This window comes from Quercus suber, unplaced genomic scaffold (genome assembly GCF_002906115.3).
Source record: "Quercus suber isolate HL8 unplaced genomic scaffold, Cork oak 2.0 scaffold_812, whole genome shotgun sequence".
In the NCBI taxonomy this organism is placed as follows: Eukaryota; Viridiplantae; Streptophyta; class Magnoliopsida; order Fagales; family Fagaceae; genus Quercus; species Quercus suber.
The window spans coordinates 196,177-215,872 of record NW_027070244.1 but is presented as its reverse complement, the minus strand read 5'-3'; the positions used below and the strand labels follow the sequence as shown (position 1 = coordinate 215,872).

General features: G+C 36.0%; 1 long non-coding RNA gene across 2 annotated transcripts; it reads left to right on the top strand.

Moving 5' to 3' along the window:
* The first annotated feature begins 9,982 nt into the window (after positions 1–9,982).
* LOC112040575 (uncharacterized) lies at positions 9,983–19,206 on the top strand. 2 transcript variants are annotated; one of them, XR_010626618.1, is made up of 3 exons: positions 9,983–10,621; positions 12,636–16,709; positions 18,104–19,206. It is a non-coding gene; the product is annotated as an uncharacterized LOC112040575 (long non-coding RNA). The 2 variants fall into 2 exon arrangements; XR_002886083.2 differs by having other exon boundaries at positions 10,053–10,621; positions 12,636–12,931; positions 18,104–19,171.
* The last annotated feature ends 490 nt before the right edge of the window (positions 19,207–19,696 follow it).

Here is a 19,696-nt window from a genome sequence, read left to right as displayed (position 1 = left end):
AAGTCTAAACCTATGCTCCCTCTACCACTATGCAAGCTCTTTCGTAGCTCCCCCTTTTTGACTGGAATGGCCAAAGAGGCTAGAACTGATCAGACTCTAAATCTGATCCATGAGCCGTGAACAAGTCACTGATCTGGGAAGATAATGTAGTGATCTATCCCTGGATGTATGCAAACTAGGTCGCGGTGTGCTGCACATGGGAGTCAAGAACTGAAGACATATGGTCCATCTTAGCTAGTAGTTGATCAAGTCTGTCTACGCCTCGTGCTGGTGTAGAAGATGATGGTTGTGCTTAAGTTTCTGGAGCATAAGTGAACCTATCAATCTCCTCATCTATATCTCCTTCCTCCTGCTCAACTCATAGTTATGGTATGGTATGCACACCGGTCTTAGATCCCTTGATATGAGCTATGCTCCTAATGACTATGTGTGCACCAATGGGATAGTCCCTCTGAACCACAATGAGACCACTCGGAAGTTTCAACTTTTTCTTCGCAATGAGTCCCATAATCAATGTGGGGCATTACAGTCCTTAAATTCTGCTTTTCAATGCTCTTCTTCAGAATGTGGAAGATGTGGCTACATATATCAATCTCCTTGTGAGTAAAAAGGTCATAGAGAAACCTCGTCCTTGGAGCTGATAGTGTGGTGAGGTTGGTGACTAGATACAAGCTATGGATCATCACATAACTCAACGTCCTTATCTCTAGAGAAAATTGGATTGTATCCATTGATGATTTCTTTGGTGAACCACCAAGAATCTTTATCATTTCCTCAGTAGACCCCAATCTTTCTTTATATTGGATTGACATTGGCTGAAAGGGAGGATGAATTTCCAAAAATTTTTGAATACTATCCCTTGTGATCATGAACTCCTTGTGCCTCACCCAACAAACTCTATTGTCATCTTCCACAATAGCATTTGAGAAAAATTCTCGAACGATCTTTGAGTACACAACCCTAATCGGGTTCAACAACTTGGTCCAAGTCCTTTCTTTGAACACCTCAGGGATGAATGTGTCCTCAAGGGTTTCTAGCTAAACCACCCTTTCCATGATAATGGTTGATCTTTTGTAGCAATCATTGTACTTCATGTCAGCATCAATAGACTTGAAATTGTCTAAATCAGTGCAAGGACATTTTGTTGTTTTCTTGGTCGCAGAATGTTTGGTAGGAGACATTTGCACAATTGAGCACAGAACAGACAAAAAACTTGTGCAAAAACACAAAACAGAACACTTAACTTGATTAGATTCAAGTTAGTTCAAAACAAGGTAAAATAACCTAAAACAACTCAAAACAAAAAAACATATAGACTTAACCAGCACGCTAAAAGAGTTAAAGCATGTAAACATAAACACAATGCATGAAAATAGTGAGTGTGTCTATGTGTGCATATGCTGATGCATGAGAATGCAGTATGAGATGCATAAGGTGTGCCTAGATGGTGCCTAGATGTGTGCCTAGTGTGTGCATGACATGGCATTGAGGCACAAACTAAACAAAGTGTGTAAAACACACGCAAGTTGATCAAAAAAATGATTCATATGATCAAACAAGACCAATACCAAAGATTGGAACTCAGTTGAGTCCAAAACAACATAGAAATGTCACTTAGACAATCTGTCAAACAGATGACATGCAACAATGCAAAACAGTTATAAAAAATGCATGAACATATGGAAAAATGCCTCAATACATGATAAAACTACCACAAGGGGCCAACACAGATGCACAAACAGTAAATGGGACTCAGCCCAAACAAAAAATTTGAAAAATTTTCATAGAAAATAGAAACCCAACCCAATTTTCGAAAATCCCCAAATTTTGAAACCCTAACATAAATTCTACATAATCCGTAAATAAAAGATGAAAATAGTGTAAGAAACACATACCTTGAAAGGATTGTGCAGAGATTTTGCTTGAAAGAGATGGGGTTTAAATGAAATAGTGATTTGGGTTGAAAAAGGTTTAAGAGAGTTATGCGAGGGAAGTGAAAAGTATTTGAAAAACTGTCACATCTGCTACATAAAAACTGAAAACACGAGTTTTTTACTGGTTAGATAGTAGCGATGAAGTCGCGAGATAGTCGTGAGAAGGACACCTGATGCACAAAAACTTTTGCGAGAAGCTTTAAGTCGCGAGACAGTAGTGAGACAATCGCAATAGCTTCTGTTTGATTTTGAAAAATCCAATTTTGGCCAAACAGCCTTTCGCGAGAAGCTATTGGTCGCGATACAATCACGAGGCAGTTGTGAGAGTTTTTGTGTAAAGAGATGAAACATTTATTTCCCTCAAGCTCATTTTGCAGGAAGCTCTAAGTCGCGATCTTCTTGCGAAACACCATCTGAACCAGTTTTTGAAGAAAAACATAAAAATGTATTTTGAACAAAAACTAAAAACAAGAAAGTATAAAATCACTTTCAAAAACAAATAAATCACTCAAAAATCTTTTTGGGTTTGATCATCAAGTATTTGAGCATACACATCACATTTGAACATGTACAATTACACAAATGAAATAAGCATTCATTGAATCAAAGTCTTTTATGTTGTGGGTGAGTATCAAGTGTGAAATAGTCCTTAGACCAAAGTGAAACTTCAATGATCAATTCAATCAAGTCATACACAACTAATACTAGGTCAAGTGGTCTATCTCAATTATAGAAATGAACATATATGACTTCCCACAAAATGATTACACAACTTAGAAGCTTTTCATTTGGCTTTTGCATAAATCATAACATTTGATCATTTTTGGATAGTACATCTCTTTTTAAGATCGGTGCTTGAAATTTTTGATAATACAACATTGAGAATTAGTCTTTGGCTTTTAAACACTACACATTTCAAAACAAAAGTCGCTTTCCCTTTTTCCTAGTCAAATACTAATATGTGCGATAGGCTTTTGCAACTCAAAATCTCTTTTCATTTAGAGATTTACATTTGGTGAGCTCTTTTGCAAAATAAATAAATAAATAAGTAAAATAAAAGTGGGAAGATATATAGGCACAAGTTTATGCAAGTATCAAGACTATTGACTAATCATTCATAACAAGCTTAAAGATCTATTTACAATAATCACACATAGTTTTCAAGATTTCTCCCACACAGATAAATGTGCATATAAAAACAAGTTAAGCTCGTAAATGCACGATGCCATTAGTACGAAGGTACTAGGCCAAACTCAAATGTGATATATACAAAACAAGCGATCAAATTTTTTGAAGATTTTTCAACTTTTTATGGGTTTTTGAATTTTTTGAACACACTCAAAAACAGAACAAAAATAGAAACAAAGCAAAAGCTTGGAAAAGAAACATGAACAAACTAAACATGTGAAACCAAAAAGACAGGTATGCAATAGAGAGCAAAAAGGTTCACACATGAGATAGAGTTCAAGGAATGATACTGACACCGATGGTCTTATGCAAAGTTTCAAACTTTGAACCATCAAGAGGTTTAGAAAATATGTCTACCTTCTGGTTGGCAGTGGTGATGAACTCCAAATACATGGTTTTTTCCTCCACCAAATGTCGAACGAAGTGGTACCGGATCTCGATATGCTTCGATTTCGAGTATTGGACTGAATTTTTTGATAAATTTATTGCACTTGTGTTATCACAAAACACACACATAGTGTCTTGAGTGATTCCATAATCATGTAGAAACTTCTTCATCCATAATAATTGCGCACAACAACTTGCCGCTGCAATGTATTCACCTTCAGCCGTTGAAAGAGAAACTGAATTCTGTTTTTTGTTCATCCATGACACCAAGTTATTTCCAAGATAAAAACACCCATTGGAAGTGCTTTTCCTATCATCAATACATCCGACCCAGTCAGCATCAGAATATCCAACTAGGCACTCATTCGAGTCTCTTGATTACCAAATTCTATAATCAAATGTGCCATTTATGTAGCGGATAATTCGTTTAACCGCAGTCAAGTGTGATTCTTTGGGTGCTGCCTGGAATCTAGCACAAACTCCAACACTGAAAGCGATATATGGTCTGCTAGCAGTGAGATATAAGAGACTATCGATCATGCTTCGATAGAGTGTTGAATCCACTTCTATACCTGCTGCATCGCAACTTAGTTTTGCTGAGGAACTCATGGGAGTGGAAGTGTGCTTCTTGGAGTCTAGGCCAAATCGCTTTACAAGATTTTTGGCATATTTCTCTTGAGAGATAAATATCCCATCTTCTTGTTGTTTCACTTGAAACCCTAGGAAGTAGTTCAGCTCTCCCACCATGCTCATCTCAAACTCCCTTTTCATTTTTTTCCAAAAATTCATAAGTTAGATGATCGATTGTGGATCTAAAGACAATGTCATCCACATATACCTAAGCAACAAGGAGAGAATTCTCATCTCTTTTGACAAACAAAGTTCGATCAGCTTGACTTCTCATGAAACCATGATCTAAAAGGTATGTGGTGAGGCAATCATACTAAGCTCTTGGTGCTTGTTTCAACCCATATAATGCCTTCTTTAGCCTTAACACACGGTCAAGAAAGTGAGGGTCTTGGAATCCTTTTGGTTGCTCAATAAACACTTCTTCGTTCAAAAATCCATTCAAGAAAGCACTTTTCATGTCCATTTGATATAGCTTGAAGTTCATAATGCATGCCATGGAGAGAAGAATTCGGATTGACTCTAATCTTGCAACTGGTGCAAAAGACTCATCAAAATCTATGCCTTCAACTTGAGTATATCCTTGAGCCACCAATCTCGACTTGTTTCGGACAACTTCACCATCTTCATCAGTCTTGTTCTTGAAGATCCACTTGGTGCCAATGACATGTGTATCCTTGGGCCTTGGTACCAACTCCCATACATCATTTCTTACAAATTGGTGCAATTCTTGGTGCATGGACTCTACCCAATTCTCATCCTTCAATGCTTCCTTCGCTTTCTTTGGTTCAAACTGAGTAAGATAGCAGTTGTATGTCACATGATTCACACTATAAGTTCGTCTTTTTCTCAACCAAAGTCCTTCATCTAAATCACCAATGATATTGCTTAAGGGATGATTGAGGATTACCCTTGATAATGGTCGTTTGGAAGTGGAAGGTTCCTTATCACGCGAGATTGGAGGTTGAACTTCCGGAGGGGTGAGTGGACTAGGAGATCCTTGAGTTGATCTAGTCACCCTTCTTGGTATAGGAGGTGTAGACTCCTCTTCCGGTGATTCTATCTCATCATCCTCACCTTGAGACATGTCGTCATCGTCCTCATTCTTCTTAAGAGTTTGTCCTTCACTATCATTATCAATACCTTTTTCAGAGATAGTGTCATCGATGACCACATTTATCGATTCCATTATCGTCTTAGTGTGCGTATTATACACTCTATATGCTTGGCTATTTGTGGAGTAACCTAGAAATATCCCTTCATCACTTTTAGCATCAAATTTTCCAGGATTCTTCCTATCATTGAGAATGTAGCACTTGCTTCCAAATATTCGGAAATATTTCACTTTTGGTTTCTTCTCTCTCTAAATTTCATATGATATCTTCTTAGTTCCTGCTCAGAAGTAAATTCTATTCCCAATGTGACACGATGTATTCACAGCTTCAGCCCAAAACTTCTATAGAATGTTTTTGGTGAGTAACATTACTCTTGCCATTTCTTGGATCACCCGGTTCTTTCTTTCAACCACCTCATTCTGTTGTGGAGTTTTTGCAGCTGAAAATTCCTTTTTAATGCCGTGTTCATTGCAAAATGCTTCAAACTTAGCATTTTCAAACTCCTTCCCATGATCAATTCTGATTCTAACTATGGGAACTCCTTTTTCACTCTACAACCTCTTGCATAGCCTTTCCATCTTGTCACATGCTTCCGACTTCTCCCTAAGGAAGTCCACCCAAGAATATCTTGAGAAATCGTCAACAACCACCATTATATAACACTTTCCACCCATGCTTTCTGTTCTAGTTGGACCCATTAGATCCACATGTAGTAACTCCAAGGGGCGAGAAGTAGCAACTACATTTACTTTAGGATGGCTTGACTTTGTTTGTTTTCCTAATTGACATGGACCACAAACATTCTTCTCAACTTTTCCAAACTTTGGTAAACCAACCACAACTTCAAGCTTCGAGACTTTTGCCACATGTTTGTAATTAGCATGTCTAAGTCGTTGATGCCACAACTCCAAAAGATTCACTCGAGCACTCCTATATGCTATGCTTGGTTTGGGAATGACTCCATAACAATTGTTAGTGGTCCTTAGTCCTTTCAAAACTTGAACACCTTCTTCATTCAGAATTAGACATCCTTTCCTTGAAAATTGGACTAAGAAGTCTTCATCACAAATCTGAGTGATACTCAGCAAGTTCACTTTTAATCCTTTAATGTACAGCACATCAGTTAACAAAGGCAGTCCTGGTATATTCACGGTTCCCTTACCAAGAACTTGTGAGTGACTACCATCTTCAAATGTCACGAAACTATCTTCCTTCTCTTTAAGATTTTTGAGTAGAGACTTATCTCCTATCATATGCCTTGAACAACCGCTGTCAAGATACCACAAACATGAATTAAATACTTTCCATACGATATGAAAAAAAAGACAAGCATGTGAGAGACATTCTTGACTATCAAAGGATATCTCATTTTTCTTTGCTTCATTCACAGATGAGTGTAACTTCCTTTTCAGACAATCAATTTTGTTACACAAATGTCTATTCCTTCTCTTATATTCATCAATTAAGGAATTCGACTCACACAAGCTGTTATGAATATCATGATTCCTATTAACTAAAGATTTTAGCATGTGTATAATGATTCTAGCATGTTTCTTAGATTTGAATAACTCTAAAAGCTCATTACTAGAACATTCTCCAAATATGCTCATAGAGTCATTTTCACAAACACCTTTACTATGCTTCATGTTGACCTTTGTCAAATCACTTTTCATAGCATACCAAGGGGTCTAGGATCACACTCAGGTATTTAAACCACAGTGAGTGTACCTGCTTTGATACCAATTGAAAGCTCGAAAATGTGTCAAAAACATAAGAGCTGTTTAGACTCCCAAATTAAAGTTATGGCTTGGTTGATTTTACACTAACTTAATACTAAGTGCGGAATAGTGTAAACACAAGTGTATAAGCAAGACAACTACTCTAATCCATATTTAAAGCAATACAGCAGTAAAAATGAAATGAACAAGAGTAGGGAAGAGAGATGCAAACATAAATAACACCGAGACGTGTTATCGAAGAGGAAATCGAACAACTTAGCGAAAAACCTCTTCGCCGCCCTCCAAGCAGAAATCGATCTACTAAACAATCAGTTGGGATACATGGGTTAGCAAGAGACCCTCCAAGCCTAATCTACCCAATGTACCTAAGTCCTCCAAGCTCCTGCTCCAACAAGGCTTCTAGGAACTGTGTCTTGTCTAGCTCTCCAGATCCCGCAACAAGCTCCATGTTGCATCTGCCATCTTTGGCTTCTTCCAATACTTCCCAGCAGTACCAAAACTCCATTTGACACTCTCAAAGGGTGTGGTAAGTGTTTGGGCTATCAACCTCTCAATGGTATGGAAATGGAGAGGTAGGAGATGAGAAAATTTCCAAAACAAATGTGTAGAGGATTGTAGGTATAACAATCTCTAACAATCAAGGTGTTTGGCTAGGTTTTCTCTCAAAAGCTCTCCTTTACATTTGTTGATAATGTGGGTATAAATAGTGTAGGCACAGAAAGTGTGTATCAGATTGGACAGGCTGGTAGAACAGAATGTCTCGCAAGTGTCTCGCGGGAAGGCCTTACCTGCGAGATACTCGTAAGACACAGGTGTCTCCATCTGGCCTAACTCTTCACATTCCAGCATGTGCAGGGCACATGAGTTACTTCGCGGAATGCTAAGTCGCAAGCTACCTGCGAAAACACTTCATTTTTCAATTGCTTGAGTCTTCACACACTCTCTCTCTAACACATAACCCTTATAATGAAATCCCACAATAAATACAGGGTACAAACGATTGAATAAAATTACAATCAAATTTGGCACGGAATAAAAGTCAACAAAACACTTAGTTGTAAATAACAACTTTACAGTTTGTAAAGACTAGTGTTCTTCTTTCTCCTCTTGGCTAATTGACAAATGCGACAATGAGACAACCTTCGCAACACCTTTCTTTAAACTAGGATAATAAAACAATATTCAACCATGGCAATCATCTTATCATACCCAAAATGGCCTACTGCTCCTCCAGCATGCAATTCCTATACCACTTCTTCTCTAAGAGAAGTGTTGGGCATGCATAAGCAAGTTCCCTTAAAGAGGTAACCATCATGGATAGAAAAATCTGGGTATCATGCTCTGGCCCATTCAATAATTCAGAATATATGATGCTAAAATCCTTACATGAAGAATAGCCTTTAATGAGTTGATTAAAACCAATCACCTATACGGCTGAAGAAGTAAGTATATAAACCACTTGAATCAATGCATCCGCTGCCCTATTCTCAACTTCAGCTTTGTGCTTGAAAACAAAAGTATATTCTTGCAAAAAAGAAACCCACTTTCCATGCCGATAATTCAGTTTCTTTTGAGAGTTATATCAATAAACTTATTACTTATAAAAGGAAAGAAGTTTCTTTTGAGAGTTGATATATATTAAAGCTTCATAATCTGAGTATAAAACAAATTTCTTGTAAAAGAGATAATTGTGCAAATAACGAAGAGGTTGCCCGACAGCATAGAACTCCTTGTCATATGTTGAATATTTCAGTTTAGCATTATTTAACTTCTTGTTGAAGTATGCAATTGGATGCCCCTCTTAACTTGGAACACCCCAATCCCCACATCTAAAACATCAGCGGTGATTTCAAATGCCTTAGAGAAGTTTGGTAGGTGAAGAACATGTGGTTTTATCATTAATTTCTTCACTTCTTTAAAAGCTTTGCTTGCTGCCTCTATCCAAGAAAACTGTCCCCTATTTAAACAATCTATTATAGGAGCCATAATTGTGATGAGATGTTGAATAAACCTCCTATAGAAAGTCACCAAATCATGGATTCTACGAGCTTCATGTAAATTAGCAGGTTCAGCCCACTCTAAAATAGCTTTAACCTTTTTAGTATCAAGTTCCACACCTTTAGATGAGACAACCAAACCCAAACATACCACACGAGAGGTCTTGAAAGAACGCTTTTTCATTTTGAGATAGAATTTTTCTTGTCAAATAATCCTCATTACTTGTTGCAAATATGATGCTCTTCTTTGGTTTTGTTATATATAAGTATATCATCAAAATAAACAACTAGAAACTTGCCAATAAAGGGTTGGAACACTTGTGTCATAACCCTCATAAAGGCACTAGGTGCATTGGAAAAGCCAAATGGCATAACCATCCATTCATTGAGACCATCCTTTGTTTTAAAGGTTGTTTTCCACTCTCCAGGCCTTATTTTGATTTGGTGTGTTGATACCATATTTTGTTTGAGCCCAAAATTGATGGGAATTCCAAATGTCAAATCAAAGATTTCATTAGTTATTTAGACATGACATTAAATGCTATCGAGTATTCTTTATTTTAATATCCAAAGACTGAAATGAGGCTTGAATTGATTTAATTTTTGTGAAAATGAGAAAGTTGCTAGTTAAGGACTCACCTCTAAAATGAGCTTTGTTATTTAAATTGGCAGTTGATTTCCTTCAAATTGCATATATGATATATTATTGGAGTTTTTAAGATTGCTCTGGTGAGCTGCAATGGAGATAGAAATTAATCTTAACATGTATTGGGATTATCATTTAGTGTAGGATTTTAGTTAGATTTATCAAGAAGTGTTCATCATTAATTAGGTACAATAGTCTCATATTTATTCTTTTAGTCCCATAATATCTTTTCTCTTGATAAATTTATCCGATTATCCAAACATTTTATTGAGTGTGTTTAAGGTTCGTTCATCATTGGCGAGTGTCAAAATGTTAGGCGATTGATGAGAAATGGCTTGCATTTGATTTTAGAGTACTCCCCAAAGTAGCCAATTTTGGAATCATCTGCCACGTGCCAGCTCATGGTGCAGGGACAGCACACATACTTCCATACAAATACCCACTACAGACCTCAATACAAGACCAATTTTGAACTCGTCTGCCATGTGCCAGCTCATAGTGCATGCTTGGACAGCACTCATACTCTCATACAGATACTCACTACAGACCTTAATACAGGAGAGGATTTTTAGAAACCCTAGAGACCCACGGCTTGGGCACCCTCTCTGCCTCTCCCCCATCTCTTCCCATCTCCTCTATCATTCTCTCATCCAAAAACCCTCACAACAGATCCAGGAGATTTCCCAAAAGAAAAACCAAAAAAAGCTCAGTGCAAGCATCCCAAAGGAGCAACAAAGAAAGAAAGAAAAAGAGAAACAGAGAAAACAACAAAGAATCAGAGCTTTTTCCCCTCTCTTCTGCTCTAAATTTCCTCTTTTCTTTTTGTCTAACTTGAGTTTCTGACTTGTGTATTGGTTTCCCTCTCAACCAAAGCTCCAACCGAGGCAACCACAAGCCAGAACCAACAACAACAAGAGCAACCCCCCATCAAGCATTAAAACAAAGGGAACAAAAAGAAAAATAGAAGCAGAAAGAGTACATTCACTGGGTAAACCCTAAACTCTTTTCCTTTTCCCTGTTTCTTTCCTTTCATAATACCTCTGTGTCTCTCACACACACATACATTCTGTGACTCTTTGCTTCACACACACACGCATACACACTGTGGTTTTGTCTACAATATGTAGCTCTACACACTTTACATGCTCACAGAGTCACCACACACACTATACTCTTAATCTGTGCTAAACACTACACTTTTCATACACCGAGCACACAAAGTTGGACCCAGCACTTACTCTCTGTTTTTGCAACACGCGTGTTCACGCTCCACCACGATTGTAGATCGTGGTTGACCCGTGAGGCTTTTAGCCTCCACATAACCTTCTTGTGGTCCACGCGCCATCTGAGGCGTACTTAGCTTGTAGATCGGAGGATGGTTGTTGGGTTTGAGTGTAGCGAGACTCGGTGACATGGAGGTATAGTGAGAGAGCAGAGCTTCAGAGAGGAGTGAAAACCTGATGAGGGTTGTGATGAAGAGTAGGCCACCGCTTGTAGCGGCGGCACTGATTAGACGTGATGAGTTTGAGGCTTTAGGCCCACTCCATAAGTGGCTTTAGGTCTGAGCCATATTGATTTTAGCCAGGTGTGCCCCAGCCCAAGGATGTCTTGAGGCCAGGCCGTGGGTTCAAATCCAGCCATTTTCTTTATTTGCTATTATGTATTTTTGTTACATTCTTTTTAATCCCTTTTCTCATATTTACATACTCACATATTTTTGCTATGCTCGCATTTTAATTCATTTCATCTTGTTTACATCTAATACGTATTTTCCTGTATTTTCATATTAATTCATAAATTCTCAAAATCATGTTTTAATACCAAAATTCCCAAAAATTATGTTTTAATCCAAAATTCCCAAAAATCATGTTTAATTCATAAATTCTCAAAATCATGTTTTAATACCAAAATTCCCAAAAATCATGTTTTAATCCATAATTTCCAAAAATCATGTTTTAATTCATAAATTCTCAAAAACAAAAAACAAAAAAAAAAAAATCATAAATTCTCAAAATCATGTTTTCATCCATAATTCCCGAAAATCATGTTTTAATTCACAAATTTCCAAAATCATTTTTTAATCCCAAAAATTTCCAAAATCATATTTTGACTCCGGTCTTCCTCAAAAATTGCTTTTTGACCTGGAACTTTTCAATATTCATATTCCGACCCCGGTTTTTTTTTTTCCCCCATAAAATCACATCTTGATGCCAAGTCTTTCCAAAATTGCAATAAAGCCCTACAGCATTTCAAAAATCACAAAGAGGATCCCAAACCCTTTGGAAGTTGTTTGAAGGCATTGAAACAACTTCCAAGGTCTTTTAAACATCTTTAAATCCACTCTTTTTGCTTACTTTCATTTAGAATAATTGATTTGCACCTTGTGTGATGTTTGCATGCCATGTCTAGGTCTTCACGCTCACATGCTTGATATCATGTCTATGGTTATGCCTTGCTTAGATCTACATGGTCGTATGCATGTTCTATGCTTCTATGCCTATGTCTATGCCTTCATAGGCTTGTATGCTTGGATTTGTGTTCTTCTATGCTTTTATGCTTACATCCACATGCTTAGATGTACATTCACATGCCTACATGCATATTTCCATACCTATATGTCTAGATCTCTGTTTTCACATGCTTGTGTGCTTGGATCTTTGTTCTCTATATGTTCTATGCCACCTTCCATGTGCTTGTGCGTTCCATGCCATGTTTATGTGCTTAGGCCTAGGCTATGTTTGTCATGTCATGTGCTATTGTAGCCATTTTGTTCCTTTTATTGCATTTTCTTGTGTTTTGGCCTAATGGTTAGGACTCGATTTAGACCTTATGGTCTTTGTCATTGTCCATATGCCTCGACCCATATCAAAGGCTTAGGATCAGCCTATTTTCATGTCTATGCTTGCTTGCTTCTATGCTTTAGACATGTGATAGCCTTAAAAAAATCTAATGATTTGTGGTGACTCCACTAACCTTTGGTAATCACCTAAAATTTTGTCTAGATTCCTCCCATAACACCAAAGGTAGACTTACCTTCCTCCACCAAGAGAGAGTGCCTGAAGCTCCAAGCAAACCACACCATCATATATCGAGAGGGGCCCTCCAAAGGGGCCCCATGCGCGCAGGAGCTGTCGTCACAATAGGTGGTTGAACGAGGGCCCACGACAACGGCGGTGGTTTTTCCTTCACTCTATTCCAATCGAGGCTGGGCGTTGACATGGTGGTAACCATTCTTGAGATCCATCTTTTAAAAAGATAGTAGAACCTCTCATCACATCTAGTATCTCATCAAGTTAAGGTATGGAAAACCGATATCTAATAGTAATCTGTTAATTGCATGGCTATCAACACATGTGCCAACTATCATCTTTAAGCATTGACATGCCATGTGTCCTTTTTCCCCACACTTAAAACAGTGACCCTTACCTTCTTTCCTCCAATCACCAATCATAGTAGCTTTACTTTTCGACTCAATAGTAGCATTTGCTTTGTAGTTTGGCTGCATAGTAGGTGCTCTAGGGTCAATTTTTTGTAAAGGTGTTTTGCTTTTTGTACTATATATAGATTTGATTTGTCTTCCTTGGAAGTTGTCTTTGTGTTTTATTTGCAATAAATAAATGTATCTAATCACGATGATAGGATTCGTTTACTTGTATAATATAGGGGACAATGATATACTATTATATGACATTGCTTTGTTGGATATATAGAGGAATATTTTTTTTGGGCTTGTAAAAAAGTATCGCTTTCTCTTATGTCATGTTTTTCTTCCTTTGTTTCTTACCCCTCTTTTATTTTTCTAAATTGGGAAGGAGGGTGGGGATGGATCTAACATGAAAAATTCTACATATTTCTTTTTATCTTTAAATTTGGAACAAGTGGATGTCAAATTATTTACTTTGACCCTAATAAGGGTGTGATGATGATTTTGTTATTTCAGTTCGATTTTCCACTTGACTCGGCCATTACTTTTTTTATTCCTGTTTTTATTCACAGAAATTGAAATAACTGTCACAAAAATTTAACAACAATGTTAGAGATGCCTCAAACAATTTTGAAAAGTTAATGAAAGATAAGAAAGAAACAGAAGTATTGTCTTTTGTAGTTCAAAGGGCTGCACAAATAGCAAAGTCTAACGTAATCTGTGTTGAAATCTTTGGTTATTTAATAATTATTTTGGTGTTCAAGTTTAGGGCAACTTGTTTTTATCTTATTTTATGTGTTTCTAATCTATTTCACTGGGGTTATATAAATGCTACTATTGATAATGTGTCTTGAATGATAACATTGGATACTTCAATTTTTGATGATGTTATCAACAATTTTGAAAACCGAAATTTGCATAATGACATTTAACTTGAAACAAAAGTATTATGATCTCCATCAGAGGCAAGACTTAAATGAGCACGAGTTAATTCATTACGCAAATTTCGGTTTTCAGAATTGTTGATAACATCATCAAAAATTGAAGCATCCAACGTTATCATCCAAGGCCCATTATCAACAGTAGTATTTATATAACCCTAGTGAAATAGATTAGAAACACATATAATAAGATAAAAGTAAGTTGCCCCAAACTTGAAGACTAAAACAATTATTAAATAACCAAAAGTTTCAACACAAATTACCTTAGACTTTGCTACTTGTGCTGCCTTTTGAAGAACTACAGAAGACAATCCTTTTGTTTCTTTCTTATCTTCCATTAACTTTTCAAAATTGTTTGAGGCATCTCTAACATTGTTGTCAAATTTTTGTGACAGTTGTTTCAATCTCTATGAATGAAAACAAGAATAAAAAAAATGTAATGGCTAAGTCAAGTATAAAATTGAACTGAAATAACAAAATCATCATCACACCCTTATTAGGTCAAAGTAAATGATTTGACATCCACTTGTTCCAAATTAAAAGATAAAAAGAAGCATACAAAATTTTTCATGTTAGATCTATCCCTACCTTCCTTCCTAATTTAGAAAAATAAAAAAGGGGTAAGAAACGAAGGAAGAAAAATGTGACATAAGAACGATACTTTTTTACAAAGCCCAAACAAAATATTCCTCTATATACCCAACAAAATGATGGCATATAATAGTATATCATTGTGTTGGGGTTTATGTCCTAAAATTCAATTTATTGTTATGTCATAAATTGTTTAATTATAGGAGACTATTTATAAATGAACTAATGAGACATTATCATAATCCATGAGATGCATATATGTGATTTAGTCACAGAAGATATAAATCACAAGTTTCTTGTAAACTCAAAATGTAGTTTGTAGTCGGTGATGAAATTGGGCGTTTCATCTGCGAAGACTATAATATATCAACTAATATGATTTGTCTTGATCATGGAAGTGGAGATTTCTAGTTGATGTGTTTTAAGAGTTAAAACATATTAAATTAGACCGTTGTGATATTAATTATTCAATCAACAATTGTCACTTGAATAATTAATCTCATGACTTTCAATCCTAAGAGGGTAGTGAACCCAATCATAAAATGTAGGCTACTTTCATATATCAAGAGTGAGATCTAATATTTACGGTTAAAACCTCAGTATGTTAGGTAACATGTAGTGTTGAGGGAACACATATTCTCAAGATAGAATCCATAATCTCTTTTTATAGAGACATGAAATATCTCATTGAGATAAGTTTAATAGGAACTGGTTATTCAGGACGCCCACTTTAGTAAGGAGTTACTAGAGCTTATATTTATTGAAATTGGATTTCAATAAATGTGAATAACTAAAAGATTAAACCAGGTACTCAAAGATAAAATAATTGTTTATAAAGTGACAGTTTATTATGACTTTGTTCACCATGGATATTTCATGGAGGTGTCAAATGATATCATTAGAGTTTTGGGATATAATTTATTAATAAGGCTTAGAGTGTAATTATATTTATATAATGATATTAAATATAATTAATGATAACTTTCGACTTATCAAGAGTTGACAGAAAAGCTTATGGCCCATTGGAGTTAAGAGTCTTATTTGTTTCATTTGGTCTCATCTCAAGCCACAAACTAAAGTTTATTTGGGCAGGCCTAAAAGGCTAGTCTAATTAGATAATCAGTTATCTATAAGGAGAAAAACATACAGTTTTTCATATGATGAAAATGGTGTACATGCAAGTGTAAGTAACTCTCTTATTCTCCTTTGAACATATACATGTAAACTGATTGAGTGACTACATTTTTTTGGACATCATGTGGAATTGAGATGAAAATTAGAGGTATTTTAAAGTCTTGGTTTTGAATTTCACTACATTAAGGTACGCCTTCTATTTTTTGTTCTGAAATTCAAAATTACATGTTATTTTTCATTAATGAAGTAGATTCGTGATTGTCGCTTTTGCTGTGTGTTTTGTATGAGATGCAAAACCAAATTTTCTAACACATTGTCCCCTATATTATACAAGTAAAAGAATCCTATCATCATGATTAGATACATTTATTTATTGCAAATAAAACACAAAGCCAACTTCCAAGGAAGACTAATCAAATCTCTATATAGTATAAAAGCAAAACTCCTTTACTGAAAATTGACCCTAGAGAACCTACTATGCAGCCAAACTATATAGCAAATGCTACTATTTAGTTGAAAAGTAAAGCTACTATGATTGGTGATCAGAGGAAAGAAGCTAAGGATCATTGTTTTTAAGTGTAGGGAAAAGGGACATGGCATGGCAATGCCCAAAGATGATAGCTGGTGCATATGTGTTGATAGCTATGCAATTAACAGATTACTATTTGATATCGGTTTCATATACCTCAACTTGATGAAATGTTAGATGTGATGGGAGGTTCTACTATCTTTTAAAAGTTGGATCTCAATAGTGGTTACCATCAAATCAAAATAAAGCCTAGTGATGAGTGGAAGACAGCCTTTAAAACAAACGATGGTCTCAATGAATGGATGGTTATGCCATTTGGCCTTTCCAATGCATCTAGTGCCTTTATGAGGGTTATGACACAAGTGTTCTAACCCTTTATTGGCAAATTTCTGGTTGTTTATTTTGATGATATACTTATATATAGCAAAACCAAAGAAGAGCATCATATTTGCAACAGGTAATGAGGGTTCTCAAACAGGAAAAATTCTATCTTCACATTAAAAAGTGTTCTTTCATGACTTCTCGTGTGGTATTATTGGATTTGGTTGTCTCATCTAAAGATGTGGAACCTAATACTAAAAAGGTTAAAGCTATTTTGGAGTGGCCTAAACCTGCTAATTTACATGAATATTGTAGTTTCCATGGTTTGGCAACTTTCTATAGGAGGTTTATTCAACATTTTAGCACAATTATGGCTCCTATAACATATTGTTTAAATAGGGGACAATTTTCTTGGATAGGGGCAACAAACAAAGCTTTTAAAGAATTGAAGAAATAATTGACAAAAACACCTGTTCTTCACCTTCCAAACTTCTCTAAGGCATTTAAAGTCACCACCGATGCTTCAAATGTGGGGATTAGAGGTGTTCTAAGTCAAGAGGGGCATCCAATTGCATACTTCAACGAGAAGTTAAATAATGCTAAACTGAAATATTCAACATATGACAAGGAGTTCTATGTTGTCGGGCAAGCTCTTCATTATTGGCGCAATTATCTCATTTACAGGAAATTTGTTTTATACTCAGATCATGAAGCTTTAATACATATCAACTCTCAAAAGAAACTTTTTATTTTATTTTATTTTATTTTTTTATATAAGTAATAAGTTTATTGATATGACTTTCAAAAGAAACTAAATTATCGGCATGGAAAATGGGTTTCTTTTTTGTAAGAATATACTTTTGTTCTCAAGCACAAAGCTGAAGTTAAGAATAGGGCAACAGATGCATTGAGTCAAGTGGTTTATATACTTACTTCCTCGGCCATACAGGTGACCAACTTTGATCAACTCATTAAAGACTATTCTTCGTGTAAGGATTTCAACATCATATATTCTGAATTCTTGAATGGGCCAAAACACAATACTCATATTTTTCTATCCATGATAGTTACCTTTTTAAAGGAACTTGCTTATGCAAACCCAACACTTTTCTTAGAGAACAAGTGGTATGGGAATTGCATGCTAAAGGGGCAACAGGCCATTTTGGGTGTGATAAGACAATTGCCATGGTTGAAGATCGTTTTTATTGGCCTAGTTTAAAGAAATGTGTGTGAAGGTTGTGTCTCATTGTTGCATTTGTCAATTAGCCAAGAGGAGAAAGAAGAACGCTAGTCTTTACACAACAATACTGGTACCTCATACTCCTTGGGAGGATCTTAACATGGACTTTGTCCTTGGACTTCCAAGCACTCTTCAGGGTCATGATGCTAATTGGGACTAGCTACTTCCTATATCAAAATTTGTTAATAATAGTTCTGTTAATAGATCTACAAGTCGTAGTCCCTTTAAGGTTGTTACTGGGCTACAACGTAGAAAGCCAATTGATTTGATTAATTTACCTCTATGTGCAGGATCAAGTGCTGAAGATGAATCCTTTGCCAGTCAAATAAGGGAGATTCATGATGATGTGAGAAGAAAGATTATGCTTATTAAAAAGCGACGCAAAGCGCGCACTAATGTTTGAAGATGCTTTGCTAATTTTGAAGGGGGGAGGAGGGTATGGTTATGGTTTGTATATGACCTAAGCAATTTCCTAAGAGTACTTACAAAAAGCTCCATTCCAAGAATGCAGGCCCATGCAAGATTGTGAAGAACACAAGCTCTAATGCTTGTCCTTGAATTATGTTCAGATGTGGGTATTAGTAACGTGTTTAATGTTGGAGATTTGACATTGTATCCAGGACATTTTGATCATGATGATGAGGACCAGGTTGTTGTTTGCTTGCCTCCAGCCCTACACACAAACGAAGACATTGACAGTGTTCTTGATGATCAAATTGTGTTAACAAGAGAAGGTGGGTACCAAAAGTATTTGGTCCAATGGAAGAATCGCCCTTTTTTAGAGCATACTTGGATTACTGCTAACGAATTTCAACGTATCAACCATGACCTTTATGAGAGCTAACATTCTTTTTTCTCACCAGTGTTGAGAATTTCCAAGCTGGGGAGAGATGATGGGGAATGTAAGTGACAGCCCACTTTGAAGACCTATAAGAGCAAGGAAAAGTTGGTTATAGTGCTCAAGCCTTAATTTGTGATGTTTTGAATGATGGCGTGCTCTCATGGGACCTTGCTTAGTCTTACTTTATTGTTTAGTTGCTGCTAAATCAGTTTTAATTAAGCTCTATTAGAATAAGTGCATTTTTGGTATTTTTAGAAATCTAGAAAGGGTTGTTTTTGGCTATACTCAAGGCTCGTGAGTCTTATTTTATGTTTAGAGTCTTTCTCCTATTTGGTTTAGTCGTTATTAAGTCTTTTATTTAATTGTTATTAGTAATCCTATTCATTCTAGGAATAGGTTATTTAGATTTCAACTCTTTCTAGGAAAGGGAATAATAGCAGCCTTTATATATAGGCTTTATTGTATTCAATATATTCATATAGTGATTGATTAATAAGACTCTGTTTGGTTTAGAGAACTTTATTTTCAATTCTAAAATCTCATTTCTCATCACTCTAAACTCTAATTCAATTCTCATATCTATATCTCTATTTTTTTGTGACTCATTTCAAACTTGTGTTTTTGGTTGTTATTTCCAGGTGTAGTTCTGACCTAAAAAAAACCCAATTTTAGACAAAGTTGTGGATCCCACCCACTGACCAATGACAGAGGACTAGAATAGATATATTCACTCCCCTTTGACTTTTCTTTCCCCTTCTCCTCTTTTTCCTCTAACTCCTCTTTCTCTTTTTCTCTTCATCTATCTCTGCCTCTCACTCTCTTCTTTCTCATTAGATCAATTAATTGAGCCCTTGTTTGTGTTTGAGAATCCCAGATTGGTATCTCTCTCTCTCTCTCTCTCTGTTTTCTCTTAGCTTTTGCTTGGTTTCACTGATTGTGGGTTCGCTGATTTTGGGACTGCATTTGATTCGTCTTTTGTCTGACTTGATGGGTTGATTGTTGAGTTTACTGATTATGGCTCAGATATCCAAATAAAAGCTAG